Genomic DNA, 22,387 nt, shown 5'->3' on the forward strand with positions numbered 1-22,387 from the left:
CTACGTCACTACTCACCAACACTACTACCCAACGATATTACCCGACTCTCTCGCGTGGTCCTCAAGAATCCAACTCCTAACATTCGCATTATTTAAGTCGCTATGCACACTTCCGCTTGCTCATTCTTTCGTTCTTACTACGCGCGGTTTTGTGTATTTCCTGCGGAACGTTTATCGTCTTGAAATGATCCGATGAAAACGCAACACGTTACCGTTTAAATGAAATGCAATAAGTACTGATTTTCTTTTTAACCTCCGCACATAAACACCAATATTTTAACTTTACTAAATTAAATTATTTTAGTTTTATTAATAATATATGTAATACAGGAAGATGATGATGAGAAGATGACGAGAGTAATCGACGAAACGAGGCAGTAATAATATTACAATGACAGTAAAATAGTACAATAGTACATTTATTACTTTGAAGGTAAGTTTAATTGTTAATTTTAAAATGAACATATTGTAACTCATGGATATAACTTGATTATAGCCCATGAACAATTCAACCGTTATAGAATGAAAGGTTTCACAAATATGTATCTTTGCGTGAACCTTTTGTAGTAAGTATATTTATTACATTTTTCAGAGTTCAAATAAGTTTTTCAAGCATTAAAAAGTTTTCTTTATTTATTTCAGAAATTATTGTATGATACATCTATCATACGAAGTGAGATGTGTCAATGTCAACTTAAACCTATATTACAGATGTGCCAGAAGTTCCACAGAGCGACCATTGGCCCCTGAAGAGGATGCAGCACGACGTACTATATCGCAAGATCAGATGCTCGTTGTGGGATCACACGGGATTAGATGGCACATAAAGTTACAGATAAAATTCTGTTCCGAATTCTGTTACAAATTATCGTCTGTGTAAAGTGACATTAAAATTAATATTTTATACAAAAGAATATATCAGTGGACTTACTTCATCAGTTACTTGTACAGTTGTACATTATTTTTGTAAATTTTCACCTGGGCCTACCTTTGGACCGAGGAGCAGGAAGTGCGGCACGCGCGCGAGTATATGTGACTATATACACATCGTACAATCTCGTCGGAGGTAATAATCCATCGGAGGATTCCCCCTTACAGCACTGTGCCCACTCAAATGGTCGTAGCCCGCGCTTTTATGTCGTCGTAAAAGCGCAGTAACAATTAATAAGTATCTCGTAAAAGCTATTGCCGTTGACACCTTTTTGAATGACAGGGGCGGGCTAAGAGAGAACGCTGTCGTCGGCGCCCTTTAGCATCTCTGCTTTCTCTTTTCCGCTTGTGAACGTCAACTAAATAGCATAGTGATTGTCCATAAATTTTGTTTATGTGCGAATCGTTACTTTTAACCAGACAGTTATGGGAACTATTCTTTGAGCTACCTATCACCTCTTCTGACATTTTAGCACCATCTATCGCATGTTTACTATTCGACGCATAAGTATGTAAGTATAAGAGTCTAATAATAAAGAAAAGTAATATTTTATTCTTTCATACAAGGAATATATTACGAAAAAAAGGATTTATATTATTTTTATAATTTTATAAATATGAATTTCTAAGGGGAGCGTCCCGTTTGCCCACGTCCCGATTGACCACAGGCCAATCAAATTGCTTAGTTTGGTTGGGTTAGGTTAAATTTGGCTAATTTTATTGGCTGTGTCCAACTGCAACGTGGTCAATCGACTCCCACCCATTTCTAAGGAAAGCGCAATTTTACGAACAAATCTGGATAAGTGATATTCTCAGAAAACATTTCTTCAGGTTTCTTAAAATTTTGTTTCTGTTTTCTTTAATATTAACGCTGAATTATTTTTGACTGTTTCAAAAAGTTACTGTTACGGAATGTGTGGAATGGTTTAATTGCAAATATGAATGCTTTCTCTTTTTAGCTGAAACAGATCTAACAAGGGCACACAGAAAAAAAGTGAGTGTCATGTAAAAACTTATATACTTGTATATACGCAACAATTTATAATCTTCGTAAAAGAATTTAATAATCTTGAATTTCAACTAAAATGAAATAATGAAATTATATCACGTTAAACGAAGAAAACAATTTTTAAATAAAGCAATTTTGTATAGTTCAATCAAGAAAAATATATTTTTAAGATTATTAAATTCTTTTACGAAGATTGTAAATTGTTGCGTATATACAAGTATATAAGTTTTGATGTGACACTTACTTTTTTTCTGTGCATAGGAAACGTACGTGCAACGTAACAAATACAATTCCAAGTTGCCATTGCCGCGTTTCACTGGTTGCGAAGAGAGCAAGAGAACAGTCTAGATAATATTACGCGGACCGGATACAGAGAAACGGTAGCCGCAAACCCGCGGTTGGGTTTGCGTTGTTGCCTTAATTAAGTTACATGTTAGTCATATTGTTCTAAATATAAATGTCAGAACAAGAAGTCAGAAAGGAATATTAAATAATTTTAACAATAGTGATCCTTCGTATCACACCAATATATAATATAATATTAGATTTTTATATTTTATACAATCTATATTGAAAAATGGGTAGAATAAATAAATAGAATTGAGGGGCAAAATAAGGAATGTTAATAATTATTAGTGTCATAAATTATGTAATAGTTTAATTTACATATAATAACAGAAAATAATTAACATGTAAAAATAATAGAATTCGAATTTTTTATCAATAAATGTGAAATATTCTAAAGTGAAATATAATACTTTTCAAAACAGAGTTAGCTTTTACGCAGATATAACCAGAAGAAATTTTAATGTATGTTTATAATTATATAAATTTCCACGTCTCTTAAATATATAAAATCATAATGCATGCTACACACATACATAATTTATCACTATCCAGGATAGAAAAAATATAAGCTCTGTACAAAATAATACTTCTTTAGTCTATAGTATATTACTTAATCAGATTTACGGAAAATAATGCAGGAGTTTGACGGTAATTAATTATGTTCTGCTGAATGGGATTGAATCGAGTATGACGATATGTCTATGTCGACCGGGGGTATAAACGAGGTGCGTATAGAGGCATGAGGGTAGAGGCAGGCATTCGGGTGGCGCTAAGCCAGCTTCCTCAGCTGCGGAAGGCAGAAGGAAAGCGCGGGATAAGGGTGGAAGGAGGTATATGGAAGAAGGGATGGAGGGCAGAGCAATAGCCTTTACGACTCGGCCATAGTATCAAACGATCTATCCTGCCATTAAGATAGTCTCAGAACGATTCGGTAACCTTTGGGTCCGTGGAAAGCGATACGCTATCGACTTCGTAGCTCGGCCGCGGCATTTTGTGAACGGATAAGGAAGGCGCTCTTTCGCCCCTTGCCGTTCGTCCTTTCACCCATCCTCATTTCGTCTTCATCCTCGGATGAAGGTGCCAATAAGGTTGACTGCTGCCACCCCTGAAAAGAAGATGTCTTATCTAGTATCTTAACACTCTTCGATCATATTGCACAGTTTTTAGCTGATCTTCTTGCAATTCGTTATATAGCCCTTTCATGTGTTACTATTGTGACATTTTCTAATATCACAGTATTTAATTCACATATTTCGACATCTCTATGAAAAATCATTAGATATATTTGGATCAGCATTCTCGTTCCACAGAAGTATATAACTAGAATTATGACAATAATCGCACAAACAATTATAATAAAAGTGACATATATATAAAAAAGGACTTACTGAATATTTAATTTACAAAGATAATTCAGTATTATATAATTAGATAATAAAAAGGAGATTACGATGATTCTACCACGTAAAACAGGTGTCATATTTTATAGTATGCGAGATCACCTTTTATCGTTTACACCATAGACGGTAATGTTGAGACAGCAATTCCCCCTGCTCATCAAAATAATTCCATTCGATATGAAAATGCCTATATATTACACGAAATGCAATACAAATGTTCGCTGAGGTGAATCCGGTGAGGTGGTGTGTGTGGAAGGGAGGATACCATGCATATACATCCAAGGGAATGGAGCGTCATGCGCCAAGAAAGTGGGGACAGGACTTGCGCGGCAACCTAGCTTGGGAAGCGCCGTGTTTGACGGGGGTTTTCCCTGGCACGAGAAGGGGGGCACGGTACCGCGAGAGTTTCCAGGGTAGTCCAGGGGTGGAAAAGGGGTGGAATGGAATGGAATGGAGTCGAGCGTAGTGCCCGTAGGACGAGGCGGTGCCGAGGGGCCGAGGGGACCGAAGATTGATAATGCAATTCCAAGACTGCCATTATCCCCGTCCACCCAACTTGCTCCGGCGCTTCTATCTTTTTTGCTTCTGCGTTTCTCTTGCCCGCTTCTTCTTCTTCTCCGCCCTCTCTCCTTGCCATCGTATGAGGACCAGCGAGTTTTAGAAACGTTAACTCCATAAATGTCACGTTGTTCCTTTTTTTTCTTTGAAGAAAGGAGAGGGCAGGCAGGTGGTCTGATGTACAATCTCGCTTATGGCAAACGGAAAAATATCATTCGCAGGAATTAGCTACCTGGGATACATTCTGCGTTATTCGGATTCATCATATCAGATTTCTGCGATAGCTTCGTTCCGCGGTTTATTAGTATAAAGTTGGTACTACCTCTCAAAATTAATAATTAAATAGAGCTAACAGCTGCGATTAATTTTCTAAATGTAAAAGTAATGCAATTATAACCTGGATCATAATCTTGAACGTGAAAAGGGACAAGTTTAAGCTCGAGATCAAACGTTCCAAAGATTGATAATCCAATTTTAAAATTCCCATTATCCCCAACCATCCAGTTATCCCTCCAGGCTTTCTGGAGCGTGCTAGATTTTTCCTTGGGTTCTTTTACTTTAAAAAAAATCCCTTTCTAAGAGATACAATGAGTTCTATAATTTTTCTATTACCATCAAAATCTTTACGAAATGAGTTCTTCATTTTCTAGAAGCAATTACACAGTTTAACATTACGTGCAATGTCGGAAAATCTTTTTTGAATCATTCTAGTGAAATATTCCTCGCGCGAAATACCTCTTTCGCCTTTCGTCTGATATCCTCCGGGAGATGCCGACTGGCTGTCGTTGGCGTTGCCCTGGGAACCCCCTCAGAGCCGTATTTCCTTGGCAGGAAAGCTCGCGTTTTCGCCTCGCTTCCCAAATCCCGCCAGGAAAGTTTTCGCCGACTGTGTGTTTGAATGGATGTTGAAGTAGAAAGCGAGGGATAGTCCGAGGTATGTCCTGGTTTTGCAAGCCTTTCGAAAAATATGATTATAACGATAATTGCATCTGCTGACTGTAGCAGTTATCTTATTTATTTTCTTGTCGTGCACTTTACAATAATTGTAATGAAAACCTGATCAAATCGCAATATATATAGTCACAGAGTATATAGCGTATTCGATATAATAGCATTTGTGTAATATGTAATAAAAAAGTAAAAAAATATGAGTAAACTAACGTTACGAAATATTTAATGAATGAATTTGAATTTTCTTTCGATTATTTATAACGTTATTTCACTGCTAGCTAGTTGCAAGAAGGGAGAAATTACACAATTATACAACCGTAAATTATACAATTGTACAATTATACAATTTATTATATGCTCTTTGACAGTGTATTTTATTATCATAGAGTACATCATGAAAAATGCATCAAACGGTGTCTCTCTCAATTAGTAATGGTGAATTAAGATCTAACGTTCGTATAAATATAATACGTTTTATGTTGCAATTATATTGCAATAATGCAACACAGATTAATCCAAGACTCTACATGTATGATATTGACCTGCCGTTGCTTGAGCGTCCCATACCCATAATCCCGATCTTGGGGTCTCTTTCTTTCATATAAAGGACAAGGTTCAAAGTACGTACGTTTGCCAACGACGAGGAGCTTATTATCATTTGAAAAAGGCACATATTGAACCAAAGAAAAGAAACTTTCGATGACTGAGATTTCAAAGACATTTTGAAACTTTATATATATAAAATTAAGTTTTTGAATCCTTTTGAGTCTCTAGTTTTTGCATGTACTCACATTAATTTTTGAATTACGGAAACGTTATTGTAGCATCGATTTCTCACCAAGATATTATAGATAGTTATAGCTATGAACTGTTTGAGTAATAATGCTCTTTCTACAAAAATAGAACTGTACTTTCATGAGCAATTATAATATAATATATTAAAAATACCGGAAGGCCGTGAAAACAGAAGAGTTTACTGGGAATAACCGTGTATTGAGGAGGAGATAGGAAAGTGTTAATCCTACCAAGCAACTTTGCTGTAGGGAACTTGCACGCTCATGCCGAGAGGATTTCCATCCAATAAATTTGGAGCTTTGTATAAGCTTTCCACGCTTGAGTTTAAATCCCGGCGTTGGTGCGGGCTTAGGTGCAACCGTGTTGGGAATGTTATGTATCTGCAGTAGAGAGAACTCACTTTTCTACTGTTGTTTGTTACAGTATGTTTACAAGTCGTATGAACGTAATTTAATAAAAGAAATCCAACTAACATTGCATTGAAATAATAATATCAACGTTTTCGAAGATCGTAATTCCTTCGAAGCACCTTTCGAAGCGCCATAACAATTGAAACGATTTAACGTGGATCATAAATGTGAGAATCGTAGATTTCGCCGATATTTCGCGAATTCGAAAAATCTGCCGGCGAGCTATGATACTTTTTATCGCGCATAGCTATTTATAGGTATAGGCATACGTCTGGTCGTCACCCTCTCTTATGTGCAAATACCTGGAGCGAGACCAGGCGGAGGGAAAATTTTCGTGATCTCTTCGTGTACGGCTCCCTGGGCGCCCTTTCAGTCCGAGGTAGGTCTGGCCTGAAACGCGTAACACGCATTTTTATCAAACGTTACGAGCACCGGAACGAGCAGGATGAAAACCAATATCTTACCATCGCATGGGAATTCGCTCCAATGCTGGCGTACTATTTCCCGTCTGGGTTCGATCCCTTGTTTACATACCTTTCGTAATCATGTGGCTTTTCATCGGCTTTCCCAGCGTCCAGACGTGTAAAATGTGAGAATACAATCGCGCGGATAAATTTTCATATGAGAAATAGCGGAGCGTCGCATTAAGTCGAATACGTACGCGGAGACTGCGACGAACGAAATTGTGCAAAAAGAATCGACTATCCAAAACTTCGAGGAGTTTTTAAGGGAGCAATTTGTGTCGTTTATGATCCAATCCCCTTATTTTTTTTCCAGCGGGATTCGCTTCTCCCATTGCCGTGATGAGATTCAGGCCATAATAATCTAAACGGAAGACGGAAGTCATTTTGTCTGGTGTACCGATCATATAGCTGATCATTATCTTGTTCTTGATTGCAAACCCATCGAGGCACATCGTGGATTTCACGACGTGGATCCTCGTGCCGCCACGGCTTTTAGTTTTTACTACTTGTACGGCACTTCGTAATAATCGCGCATAATGTTTCTTTATAAATGTGATGGTCATAATTTACTTTTATGATACGTTTTATCTCCAAGAGTGTATAACTACAATATCTATTTTCCTCGCAAAACTTGTTCCATTAAAATAAAAGAATAACAGAGTAAAAGTCAATACTGGTTTTGTGACTTTATACATATAATTGATATCACAGTGCCAATACGTATGATGACAAATAAAGTTTTTAGGTTTTATATGTATAATATATATCTTTTTCTAAATTTAAGTGTCCCGTTCTTATTAAATTACAACAGGAGATATGACCGTTCTCGTGCTGACTAGCCTGGCTGAATTCCAGTAGGAATTTAATGAACTCAGTCGATCGGCATTCAAGGCGTTTCCTAATGAAGTCGATTTTATAGTCCCCATTCGAAAAAAACGGAGCCAATTAATTGTCCAAGTCGTTTAAAACGCCTTCGTTGCGGCGTCTTTTATCTGAATTTGAACAGATATCTGCTTCATGCTATAAACTAATTTTTAATTACTATAAATTATACAAATCTACTATTATAACAATCAATAATGTACTAAGCAATAAAAATATAATTGAAAAATTCATTCTGTATAAAACTGTGTAAAACGAAATTAATTTGATAATTAATTTAGAAAAGCAAATCGTTTGAGAAGTATTCTGAAAAATAACAAAGAATACTTGTCATCAATTAAAATGGAGAACGTTGCGAAACGAGTTCGATGATATGGCGTAGCTGTGGAAACGTAAGTGTTGTTTGTGTATGAAGGAAATAACTGTGATATATAATTGAACTCGCTCGGGAGATTACGAATAACCTCTAGATCTAAGCAAGCGAATCAGGTAGGGGGTGCGGTTAGGGATACGGTCCGATAAACACAGCACTACTCTACTGGAAAACGCTTCTCGCGCCAATATATAGAGTATCTATGCGTAAGCTCGGTCATCTATAAAAAAACTCCATTCGAATGAAGACATCAACTCATGAAAAATTTGATTTTGATTACTTGTTACTCTAAACAGCTTAGATTTATTAAGTCATTAGCAAATTAAGTAATCCGGATCGCGTCTAGACGGCAATGACTCAATCTAAACACATAACTTGTCATATTGTTCGGAAAGTTCGTGCGGTTTTTTAAGAGATGGCGTTAAAACATTTCTATCTATGTCGTGAGTGACTTTTAGCTATAATATACATATATACATATTCTGAAAGAGAACATTTCAACGCGTCATTTACGAATAAGAACATTTGGATTGAGTTTTTTGATCGATTGAGTTTTGTTAATTTCACATTACTTTAAAAATGGAAGAAAATAAGATGCATTTTCGACACATTATGTTATTTTATTTCAAAAAAGGCAAGGACTGCCGTTCAGATAACAAAAAAGATTTGTGCTGTTTGCGGAAGTGATGCAGTAGCTGAAAGAACTGTTCAAAATTTGCTCGCTTTAAACATGGTGATTTTAAGGTTGAAGACCGAAAACGCCTTCAGCGTTAGATGACGACCAAATTGCAGCATTAATTGAAAGTAATCCACGCTAAATAACGCGAGACATCGCGGAGATACTCCATATATCTAATTCGACCGTTGCACAGCATCTTGGAACACTTGGCTATGTGAATCGATATTTGGATGCCTCACAATTTGATCGAAAAAGATTTAATCAATCGCATTTCCATCTGCGATTCGCTCCTCAAACGCAACGAAAACGAACTATTTTTCAAACGGATGATTACGGGCGATGAAGAATGGATTGTACACAATAACGTAGAGCGTAAAAGATCATGGCGCAAACAAGATGAAGCACCGTTAATCACTCTAAAGACTGGTCCGCATCCTAAGCAAGTCATGCTGTGTATCTGGTGGGACTGGAAGGGCATCGTTTATTTTGAGCTTCTTCCACAAGAAGTTGGACAAATACTGTGCCCAATTAGACCATTTGAAGGCAGCGATCAACGAAAAGCGTCCCGAATTGGTCAATCGGAAAGGCGTCATCTTTCACCACGATAATGCCAGACTTCATGTCACTTTGCGGACTCAGCAAAAATTGCCGTAGCTTGGATCGGATGTTCTACCGCACCCGTCTTATTCACTCGACTTAGCACCCTCTGATTTACCACTTGTTTCAAAGCCAACAAAATTCCTTGAATGATAAAAACTCATCTTTGGAGGGCTGCAAAAATCACCTTCTGTAGTTCATCCCTCAGAAAAATGATGACTTTTGGAAATCCGGAATCATGAAACTTCCTCAAAGATGGCAAATGGTAGTGGAACAAAATGGCACATATGTGGTTGATTAAATATATATATGAATATGTAAAAAATGTCTTTGAATTTTACTTACAAAACTACACGAATTTTCCGAACAACCCAATCTATTAATTTTATAGCAGGACAAGCAATCTTTAAACAACAAAAAACAAAATTCCTCAAAACATCGTTACATTGAGTTGTATCGTCATTTAGACGCAACCCGGAGTATTTAGTTAATGATCTAATGTTTTAAAGTTCACAGATTTATTTCATAAAGCCATAGGAAATTTAGCTGATTTGTTCCATTGCCAGAATTCGTCTGTAATTTTCAATCATGTCTTTAATTTTGTTAAGCGTGTAGTGTATGTCGCATTAAATTTTTGTTAGTAATATATTTTCAAATATATTGTTTTATAATAAATAATAGATAAAGTAAACGCATTCTGTACATTCGCATCTAAATACGCATATTTTTGCGATATTTCACAGCACTATGTTACCTCGGGACAGATACATGAGGATCCCTCACGAGACAGATCAAATGACCCATTTGGTTTTAGTGGCGCGATATAATCGACATGTAACCGCCTTTGGTAGCAACATCGGCATGAGGCAATATCAAATGCGAAACGTAAAAAATCTTGCCGTAGGGCAGGCAGTCATCCGCGATGCATAGCAAGATTAAAGCACGTAATCGAAGTACCGTATCATCTCATGATTATTCGCACACATTAGGAGCTAATCCAACGCGTCGGCTTTTGTACTTTTATATCTTCGTATTTTTATTATATTTCATATTTTATTATATTTTTATTACATATATTTATTATATTTTGTATCTCTTTGTATTTTTATTAAATCAAGTAATACAGGTCGCGTCTAGATAGCGGCGAATCAAACTAAACGCATACTTATGACAGCATAATATAGCTTGTCGTTAATTTTATAGCAATTAATTAATTTTATAGCAGAATACACGACTTTTAAAAAACAAAAAAACAGAATTCTTTAAAATCATCACAATATTTGTATCACTAGACATGACCCGAATTACTTGCTTAATGATCTAATATTATATTTTAGGCATCTATTATGCTGATATTATAGAGGCAAATCAAAATAAAAATTGTTAAGTGATCGAATAAGTATAAATTAGTGTATAAAATTAGTAATTCTAGAATTAGCAATTATCAAAGATTATCGAGAAGACGATACCAATTCTTAGACATATCTCAGATCAATGAATGCATTGTTGAATGCTATACATGTGGATACGCATAATGCATGTACAGATTTTATTATGCAACTTTCACTTGCCTCCCCGTGCAGAAAGGTTCGTGCGTCTAACTTTGCGTCAGTGTCTAGAAGACAAGGCGAGATCGACCGACGGCAGTGTAAGAGCATCTGGGACCATATCCAACGTTTTCGGATAGTATGGTCGGGGTAGATTAGTGGAGGTGGAACACGTGTTCGATGCTCAGGGCGGACTCCACGTCGTTGGATTACTACTGGGTGGTAGAAAAATAACAAGCCGTGCACTGGATGGAGTACGTAAGACGTCGTTATGCACATCCGGCGCCACTACTGGATCCGAATCTGAACTCACGAGTTTCAACATCCCTCGCCAGGCACATTCCATCTTCCTTATATAAGTGACTGCGAGGACATCTTGTAAAAACGCCTAAATCACTTTTACTGGGATATTAAGGTGCCTTACGATGCAGATTCTCATTTATTCCGCGCCCAACTACCTTCCTGGCAACGCACCAAATTGAAAAGCGCAGATGCAAAGTTTCCCCAGCTCGAGCAGACCTGGCCCGTACTCGCAAGTTACGAAGGAATATGTATTACGGTGAAGTAATCCAATCCCGGTAAACGTTACCGCGGGTTTCCATTGATTCATCGAACAATCTGCGAGAGAGCACTTCCGCTCGGAACGATCGGCAGGATTAGATGATTTTGAGCCGTTTCAATTTGGAAAAGTGTAGAAAGCACGAACTAAATTAGTTTTTCGCTCTTTTATTTAACGCATATTGCGTCCGACCAGTCAGGATTTTCCTTTTACGTAATACATAAGTGGGAGTTTACAATTTTGTTCTCATCTTTCTCAATTTAATATAATAATATAGAAGATTTAGTGTGGGAAAATGGAAGGATATAAAATATTTTACTTACTTGATATAGAAAATTAAAAATTTATGATAATATTTAATTATAAAATTATTACAATTAAAAACTTTTTTATGTATGAATGTGGTCTATGTTCACATTAATAATAAGAATAATTTTAATTCGAATATATAGTAAATGATAAAATATGGGAAACCACAAAAAAGTTCGAATTTGTGCATAGTTTTTAGTTTGATGCTGTCACGAATAAAAAAATGCATTCGATATATTTTTCTTTGTCATTCCTCTTCATCTTTTTCATCATCGCAGGTTTAGTCATCTTGCAGCGGTGGTCTCTTAAGAACAGTGAGTGATATAGTGGACCACCATTAATACAAGTGGAAAGTTAGAGGGTCAAGGGGATCTTTACGGTAGTAGCAAAGAGCTAGCAGCGAGTAGAGGTGAATTTATAATGAAAACTGCGGAGCTAGACTTAGATTTGTGAAGGTCTTGCAGCCCACCTAATCTTGCCAGATAGTCGAGGAGGCAGTTCAAGTTCAAAGAACCGGCAATTCGCTAGGGTATTAACTGATCAGCGTGAAGCGGGCAGATGGGGCAACAACGAATCCCATTGCCACATGATATATAATAGTCGTGCTAAAATTTCTTATCTTTTTTAGCTTTTTCCTTTTTTTACACTCTATGTGATATAATTCAATTCATTAACTAAGTAATCCGGGTCGCGTCTGGCAATATAAATATTGTTTTAGAGAATTTTTGGAGAATTTTTTTTAAAGGTTTACCTATCCTGCTAAAATTAATATACGACAAGCTATCATAAATATCTGCTTAGTTTGATTCATCGCCATCTAGACGTGACCCGGATTACTTAGTTAATGATTTAATAATTCCATCAACGAAGTCGCAAATAACAAGCAATTACTCACACTCATTGCATTTTATTTTTTTTATTCTATAGATAACCCGATATATGTAGCTGCTGACATGTAACGAGCGAGTTTCAAAAACCATGTATGTTATCCGGATATAAATTTGTATCCGACAGATACATTTAGATCTGCAACTTTAATATGGATACATCTTAATTAGTCCGTAATGTAAGGCATAGAGGGATGGAAGGCAATTTAACGAGACGTTTCGTGGTCAATGACTGCTTGGCACGCACGCGAAATCTAAAACGGGAAATTGGTTAATAAAATCACTCTGTAACATGATATATGATTATAGTACGGGAAAGGAGAATTATAATTGCCGATCTACTAAATTAATAACGGAGAAATTTAGAGGATTTTCGTATATTGAGAATAATTTTGTATAAATTCAATAATAGGTAGACTCAACAATGTCAAATTAAACAAACAAAGACCCAGCTTTGCTCACCAGCCGTTTTTCTTTGTTTGTTTAATTTTATATAAATTCTATTAAAAAGACATTTAATAAAAGTAAGGCACCTTGAATGAAACAGGACAAATTAAAATATATCTGAGCTTAGATAATTTTATAATTAAATTGACTTATTCTTTTATAAACAATGAAAGAAATGATGCAAATATTTATCGTCCAAAATCATGTTTCCTCCATTTGTAAGTAACTTGTCCCTATCATAAAGAGCCGCTCATGATAGTATCGCAAAATGTTAGCAAAGCGGAAGGCGTTTGTCTTCATCTTTTCTCGAGAGTCGCACGAGCTGCATGTCGGGCAACATACATAAATCGTATTTCATTGCGGAACGTAAATGTGCACGCGCAGTGTGCACATTGCCCGTGAGAAGAGAAAGAGAGAGAGAAAGAGGAAGAGAATAAGCAAAAGAGACTGAGAGATGCGAATACGAGCACAGAGTCTCCGTAGCGCATCAGCATTCAAAGTGCTCGGTAGAAGGAGGATGGGACTCTTCAGGGCAGAAGAGGAACAAAAACCTCCCGAGAGAGTAGGATGTTGCATTAATATTTATACGCGAAAAGAGGGGCTGTTGTGCGGAAGGGCGAGAGAGGACGAGGTCGGGGATAGGAGAGGGAGGGCGAAATGAAATGCAAATGCCTTAACGAGCCACTGAGGGACTACTGGGGCACATCCTAGTCTCGGTCACGAATGTACCTGCCTCTCATCAACACTTGCGTTATAATATGCTACAACTGGTCCTTTTCGTTTTCCGCACACATACACGTCGATTCTTTATCTGTCTCTATATGCGTTTTTTTCGAAAATTCTTTTCGCGGTATCAGCTTAATTTCATATTATAATTTGCACACGTATAATGCATGGAAGAAGATTAATGACAAGAATGATGGTTTCCCGTATAATAGCGCTCTATGTCTGCCCGTTTCCCTGTCGGGAGTACAATGAGGGAGAACGGCCGAGAAGACGGTTATACAGGGTGTTTCCTAAGTAAGTAGACAAACTGAAGGAGGATATTCCTTGGCTTATTTTAAGAAGAAAAGGTCATATAAACATATGTCCTAAACTGCTTTGTTTTCCAAAAAAAGTACAGCACTGCAGTATCATGGCTGCAGGTGGACATTTTCAGCAGTTACTGTGATGTTATTATTTTTCTCTTTAGTTACTATTTTCTTTTTCGTTATAATTTTTCTTTTTGGTTACTATTGCTTTTCATTTGTTTCATTTGCAATAACACGAACTGTTCTATAATAAACGAAAAGTGAACGAAAACAGTGATGTACTTTTTTTTGGAAAACAAAGCAGTTTAGGACATATGTTTATATGACCTTTTCTTCTTAAAATAAGCCAAGGAATATCCTCCTTAAGTTTGTCTACTTACTTAGGAAACACCCTGTATATCATGATTACGACCGAGAAAGCTTTATTCGTATCTAAATACGGGACTAGATCTTCATTACGAGGGGAAACGAATCCTACAACCTCCAGCGCTCATTGACGATAAACAATGTATGTGTGTGTGGCTACGAGAGTTATATTCAATTGTAACTTGATATTCCACATATTTATTATAATTATCTACATGTACCAATCTATCTTTCTGGAAAATAGTTTTCACCAATGTCATAAGAGAAAATTCTATATTATTTTCTATTATTAAAAAATGATTAAATTATAATATTATTAATAATATTATTTGTATATTATTAAAAATTATTAAAAAATGATCAAGTTCTAATTCTCTTTTATAATAATTTCTATACGGCTTAATCGTAGAACCATCAATGCGGGTCTAAGTTTCAAAGATTGATGTCTTATCATCGGACAGCATTAATCCTGCCAGCACGTGTTCAACTCATCCAATTAAGGCATGATGTAGTAGCAGAACATTCGGTCCATTTAAATATGCAATGCTTGGCTGCATAGGTGCTGCCTGCATATCTAAGATCTTCCACCGGGCGAAAACCACGGAATAGAAGATGGTAGAGAAGAGAAAAAAAACCAGAAAGAAAGTAAGATGGAAGCGGATGTATGTCGGGCACGTAGCCGCGGGGATTGCCTCGATGTGCCATAGAGGCAATCATGCCGGCAATGCAGAGGCCCATCTCACCGCGTTACCGTCCTGCATATAGCTACCTCCGAGCTATTCCGTATATATTTACTGTCTCCGTGCTTCCACAAACCGTCTTTCCTCTACCGCTCTCTCGTTCTTACTCGCCATTACGCTCTCTACTTCTCTGTTTCTCTCAGCACGCTTTTACAAGAAAATTCCTGAGATACGGCACATATTGTTGGTCACAAATTTCATCAATGGCCGATGTCCGCAATTTATTGAGTTATTATTAGGGCTGTCATTTTTGTTTTAAAAGCAAGATTTTTGTGAGACTTTATACATCAGTATTAAAATATGTTGTATGAAGGAATATATTAATAACACCTTTGCAATATTATATCTAGCACATCGCATTAGATTTGATTAGTACCTTGCATTAATACTCAAATAGGAGAATAACAACAGAAGACACATAATGACATCTATGGGTTAAAAATGAACATTATTATGTCTTCTTCTAACATTAGTCTACTCGGATATTGTATACTGGCAGGCTAGTAATTTTTGCGATACATGTGTAAATCCTTTTTTTCGAATTGTACAAATATATGCGAGTAGATTCTAGAAGTTCCAATCTTTCTATGACGCATCTTTCTATGACGATAATTCTCAAAGAATTCAAGAGAGATTATAATTCATATATCATCGATACGGAGAGCCTGCTAAAGTTTCGTGAGTCAAATTGAAGGAGTTTCAATATAGCCCACCCTTTCGCAGAACCAGAGGATTTAGAAGACTGGTATTAGTAAGTCGCGAGGGTGATTCCAACCAGGCTCTATAGCAAAAGCTGGCGGCACGAGGCGGCGGTAGCTCACCAGCGTTTCATTAGCGGAAGATGCTTCCCGGAGATGGTGGGGCAGAGAGCGAGCTGCTTGCCTGCTTCGAACTGGAAGAAGAAGGCGGAACGTGGTGGATAGAAGCGGGAAAGCCAGATTAGAATCCTTGTGCATCGTTGGCAACGCATATATCGAACAATAACTCAGGACCGGCGCATATATCTTTCTTTATTGCTTTCTCTTGTCCATCTGATACTTCGAGTAGGACGAATAAGTCATTAGAACATTATAATGCGTACATTAAGGGATGCTTTTCCCTTTCCAATCAATTTAACATCTTTGTGTACTCAATCCGGCACAAAGAAGAATATTGGTGAATAAAAAGAGAAGTTCTTAGATACCTAACGATTTTTATTTATTTTTGAGCAAATATGTTATTCATTTCGATACAGATTTTTCTCGTTAAATTCAGTTTATTGTTAAGCGTACTTGACTCCTTGAAAGTGCATATATACAGGGTGTCCCGGGTTTTAACCGACAAACTGCGGAAGCATATTCTACTAGTGGAAATAAGAAAAAATTCTTATATCGAGTTTGCTTAGAAATGCTTTATTACAAAGTTATAAACCAATATTGAAAAGAAATATGAGATAAGTAACAACGGATTTTTTCACAAAAATAAAAATTATCTACGCAATGAGTTAGTGACGCATTTTAAAATGTTGTCCTTGCACATCGATACAAGCTAGACATCGACGTAGTACAGAATTTGTTACAGTACGACATTCCTGAAAATTTTGTTGCATCTCAGTAACTGAATTAGTAATTCGTTGCTTTAAATCTTCAAGCGAGATTACTTCTGTACTGTAAACTTTATTTTTTAAAGTTCCCCATAAATAAAAATCAAGAGGCGTTAAATCGGGCGATCTTGGAGGCCAGAAAACCGGTCCTCCTCGACCAATCCACCTATGAGCGTAATGTTCATCTAACCAGTTTCTAACTTGTCTAGCATAGTGCGATGGACAACCGTCTAACTGTATCCAGCTGTTTTGGCGAAACTGCAGTGGCACATTTTCCATCAAAATTGGTAAATCGTTTGATAGGAATCTTCGGAAAGATTCTCCGTTCAATCGGTCAGGTAAAAAGAACGGACCAATAAGCCGGTCATGAAGCATACCCATCCAAACATTACATCGAAATTCGTGTTGAAAGTTTCTTTGTCTGGTAGTATGTGGATTATTATGAGCCCATACATGGCTATTATGAGAATTGAATATGCCTCGTCTTGTAAAGGTCGCTTCATCTGTCCATAATATCATTGATGAGAAAAGATTGTCCCTTTCTACTGCATTCACATACCAGTTACAAAATTCGACTCGTTTCTGATAATCGATTGGAAGTAATTCTTGTACAGGTGTGTAATGATATGCGAATCTGTCATCAGCACGCAATGTTCTCCAAATAGTGTTTCGTGATATCTGCAGTTGAGCTAAAGCACGTCGAACACTTTGTGTAGGAGTATTATCAAACAGATTTAAGATTCTTTCCGAGCGTCGTCGGTGTCTTAGAGCTGAACGAATATCATCATATTCATTCATAGGTCGAAATGAACCCAAATTACGTAATTGCAAATGGGTATTACTAAACACAGAACTATCTGGTACTCTCCTGTTAGGAAATCTACGTTGATACTCTCGTACGGCAGCTCGTGCATTTCCGTCACAGAATCCGTACACGAAATGAATATCGGTGTATTCCTCATTTGAAAACACTTTTGGCATTCTGACAGTAATTGCTAGTTGACACGACGATTGAAATCTAACAGCTACTGTTGTGAAAGTAACAATCATACTGAATCGTTTCAACATAGTGAACATGAATACATGTGAATACACATAACATAAACATCTTCGACCTTGCAAATTCTACACTATGTTCCGTTGTTACTTATCTGATATTTCTTTTCAATATTGGTTTATAACTTTGTAATAAAGCATTTCTAAGCAAACTCGATATAAGAATTTTTTCTTATTTCCACTAGTAGAATATGCTCCCGCAGGTTGTCGGTTAAAACCCGGGACACCCTGTATAATATTCTACCTTATAATTTATCTGATTATTATGTATACAGTAAGTGTACATATTTCGTAGCAATATAATCTAAACGTCCTCTCCGAGGATCAATTGATTATTGAAATTGATTATTCCGTTATAGAGCTTTGGATGTTTTCGCAGTTATATATCGAGCGACTTTAATCCGAGCTTTCGAATCCTCGCGCGACGCTATGGCGCCAATGACATTTACATCCTCGCGAACCGACGAGACAAAAGGGGGAGCGGATGGCCGAGATACGTCAGCGAAATCGCCATGAGCCGCAGCGGTCGACATTCACGGGGTTCCATGACCGTCGGTTCGGCCGTTTCGCAGTAGCATAAATGAGAGGCAAGATTAAACTGGGAGTGACGTATGGTATGTGTTGCTTTACACATGGCCAACCACTACCATTTTTTAAACTCGCCGTTTTTTCGAGTCCCGCTTTACGTATGGAAGGAAGGTTTAGAGTGAAGGGGAAGCAGGGGAAAACATGTAAAGCTGTTGGAACAATAGATAGGATTGAATACAACGGAATATCCGAAAAGAGAAGTAGAAGAGAGAATGGACAGTCTAATGACTAAATAACGAAATCACCTAAAAAGAATTGGAAAAGAAAAGAAAAAGAAGAGGAGAAAGCAATATTATTTAACAAAGAAGAAAATGCTTTTTGTTGATTACATATTTGTAGCATTAAAATATAAGTCTGATAAAAAAATACTATTCTTATCCAAACTGCAGATAATAAATCCTTCATATTTTTCTACGATTATATTAACAAAGTTTATAAGAAAGCTCGCAACAAAAGAAAATTAAAAGCACCTTGAGGAATACAATGTATAAAACTTTCGATACACTTCAGTTAGATATATGCATCGTGAGTGGATCACACAGCTACAGGGAGGAATTATATGAATACCCCCTCAGGCTGGAGGGTATTCATATACATGTCGGCTCGTGGGATTAACTTGTACCATGTAGAGGCGTCTGCCGCCAGTGTACAAAGGCTGCTCGTAAGTTCCTGGAGATACCTGGCCAACGAGAATTACGATCTTAGTAGTGAAAGATCCTGCGGCACGAGCACACATTAGTTTCCTCGGCCGTTTTGCTGCCCTCTCGCCTACGACTATATGCCTACCAGACCATCGAGCGCATCGGATTGGTCCAGCCGCACCTTTTATTTTGTTCACGATGCACGTGGCAATAACTCTACCTGCTCTCGTCGATATCTCAGCAAAAATGATGACATAGCTTCGGCTAGCGGCGAGATATTTTTCTTGTCGACACTCGGATGGAATAGTGCCTAAAATAAGAATTACTTGCTTGACAATGGAACGCAAAACAACATTAGTTACTTTAATGTACTGTGTCACTACGTTTATTTATCAATGAAATCATAACTTTTTTGGAAGCTAAAAAAATTCTCTAGTAAAAAAGGCGCAATTCTAAGTTAATTTAGACGTTTGCTAACTAGATGCGTACTTGTTCTGTTCAATGAGAAAACATGTTCCCTGCATTTCTTCACGAAGGCAAAATTTAACGCGGCCATTATGCAGAACGAGTTGAATTGGCAGAGTCTCAATCCCAATTCCCAGGGATAGCTAACTGGTCGAATGGCAAAGCCAAACAAACCTTATTTATGTCTCAATTAAAACCGGGAATGGGATGCACCCTCGATGGAGCGACTCCAGACAATAAAGCAGTCGAAAGAGGGAGGTTGAGCGCAAGAGGAGGAGGAGGAGTAAAAGGATGGGATAGAGGGGTCAGGAGGATGAGCAAAAGACAGAGACGCGAGGACACGTCTCTGAGAGGGACAGAGGGCACTGAAAAGGATCGGGGATGGAGACGGAAAGCCGTTGATTGTTGAACGTCGACCTCTGGGCTCTGCACTTTCCCGGTTTATAACCGCTACTGTATGCAGGAGGGACGCGGGATACCATCGGTTTTGGCTTACGGATCCAGCGTATATCCGAAACTGAACTAAATACACCGAGGGGACACCGAGGTACCGAGGAGATAACGAGCGAATTCGTGAAACGCCCATAGATCAGACGGCTTAATTATCTCCACGCACCACTACCTACCCCTTCTAATCGGTGTTCTACACCCGCATTCGTCCGGAAGCTGGCCTCTTTCAGCCAATCCGCGAACAGTCAGCTCTTTGCTACATAAAGTAAGATTTATTATCATAAAGTCGGATTAGTATAAGCAAATGTGTGATATCAGTGTGTAGCAACAATGGAACCACGTTAATACGTGGAGCAGTTTGATGTTGTGTCAACTGTTTATCCAAGTTAAATATTTTTAATAAAAATGTCTAACATTTGTTAACTTCAATCACAATTTTCTTATTATTTAACGCATTTTAAATAATTGTGTCGTTATCTAGCTTCTTGACAATTTTTTTGTGTATTACAACATGTCTTCATTTTTAAGCTGGAAAACGGTTGAAAAATTCGTTCGATTTTCGAGTAAGAGATTTGTTACTATAATATAGGAACTTTACGTCACCATGAAATTCGACGTCTTGAAAAGTTTATGCGTATCAAGTATGTAGTGCACATATATACATCGACTTTATTTACACAAGCATCACGAAGAATCTCAAGTTTATTCCCACTTCGGCTGTATGTTTGTACGCAATAAGATATATTGATATTTCTCCCGTCTAAACCCTTCTTTTCCACCCTTTCCACCGCCGTCGCCGGTTCCGGCACGGCACCAACCCTCGTTCCTTTTTATCTCCGCAGAGTTTCCACCCCATCAGCCTCACCCTCGGAGCCCCCGCCACCCTATCGCACCCCCGTGCGCGCCGTTCCCTTCGCCCTCATTCCGCTACCGGCACGAACCGTATCCGACCCACCCCGGATCCAGCCAACCCCCTACCCTCCAGCGAAGCGCCACGGCAGTCATGGCGGCAGTTACGGAATCAATAAAAGTGGTGCTCATGCGCCTCAACTGCCGTCGCTACTGCCGTCCGCTGCCATCTCCCACCCCTTTGCTGCCTCCCTTCCCCGTTCAACGACTTCAACGCCGTTTCAACCCTACCCTCTCTCTTCGTACCGTTGCTTTTCACTGTACCTCGCTCTCTCTCGCTTCCTCCTTTACTCCCTTCCTTCCCTGCGCCGCCACATGCACCGGGATCCCTCTCGCTACTGCTATGGATTTCGTTCTTTCCCCTCAACCTACGACTTTGAATCGCGCCAACTTCCATCTCCCTTCCCCCCCTTCTCCCTTGATGTATCCATCCTTCCTGAAACTACGGCTAAAACTATACAACGAGCATGCTCTGTGCCGGGTGTCCTAGCCCGGTAATAATCTCCTTTCGATATTTCTTATATTTTGGAATATGATATAATGCAAACGAGGAAATTTTAAGACGCGATTTTGATGTCACACCATAGAAAATTTATATCGGCGGACAGTTACTCTCCCGGCAAGCGTTGAGCATAAGTCGCTTTCGAATATCGATCATGTCTAAATTCAACATGAATATATTGGATTCCAACTGATTTACATAGAAATTGGTTCATCCCAAATTTATCCGAGTGTGATACAAGACATTAAATGGATATATATATAATTTGTTTCTTTTTTTCTATTTTCATTTGAATAACATAGAATATAGAATCAGATAAAGTCCGAGGTTTGATATCAAAAATGTCATTGCTGCGCAATTGATGTACGCAACAGTAAATATTAATATATAAAGGTTTCTTTTGCGCAACGTTACGCAAATTTATTATATTTTGAAGTATAAAACTCATATATAAAATATCATTTCCACGATGAATAATTTGAGACACGAATAAATAATCATAGGTACGCGAATCCTATAAATCTTAGAACACAACATTTAGACAAGAGGTATATAGAATTTTGATATAGGTCGGTCACATCTTATGGCTGGTCAAAGCACGGGGTCAAATTTTAGGGATATCCGACTAATTAACTGACAGCGGGCGCGTAGGTTGATCGAGGTAATTAATCATTTTCCATTATCTTGGTAAACAGGGCAGTCCTGTGGCAGTTAGGTTTTCCCAACATGGTACGAGAGGCTGCGGGCGAGCGCTGCCAGGTAATGCCGGGATAATGTTTCACATAAACTGTGGCGAGTCGCACGTACAACAACGTGGGCGGGTAGGTTCGAAAATAAAGCGTAGTGTTGCAATGTATACGCACCTCGTTGTATGGTCGTGGTTCAGATTGACAAAAAATCGTTTGCAAAGGG

Source organism: Ooceraea biroi, chromosome 10 (assembly GCF_003672135.1).
Source record: "Ooceraea biroi isolate clonal line C1 chromosome 10, Obir_v5.4, whole genome shotgun sequence".
NCBI classification, from domain to species: Eukaryota; Metazoa; Arthropoda; class Insecta; order Hymenoptera; family Formicidae; genus Ooceraea; species Ooceraea biroi.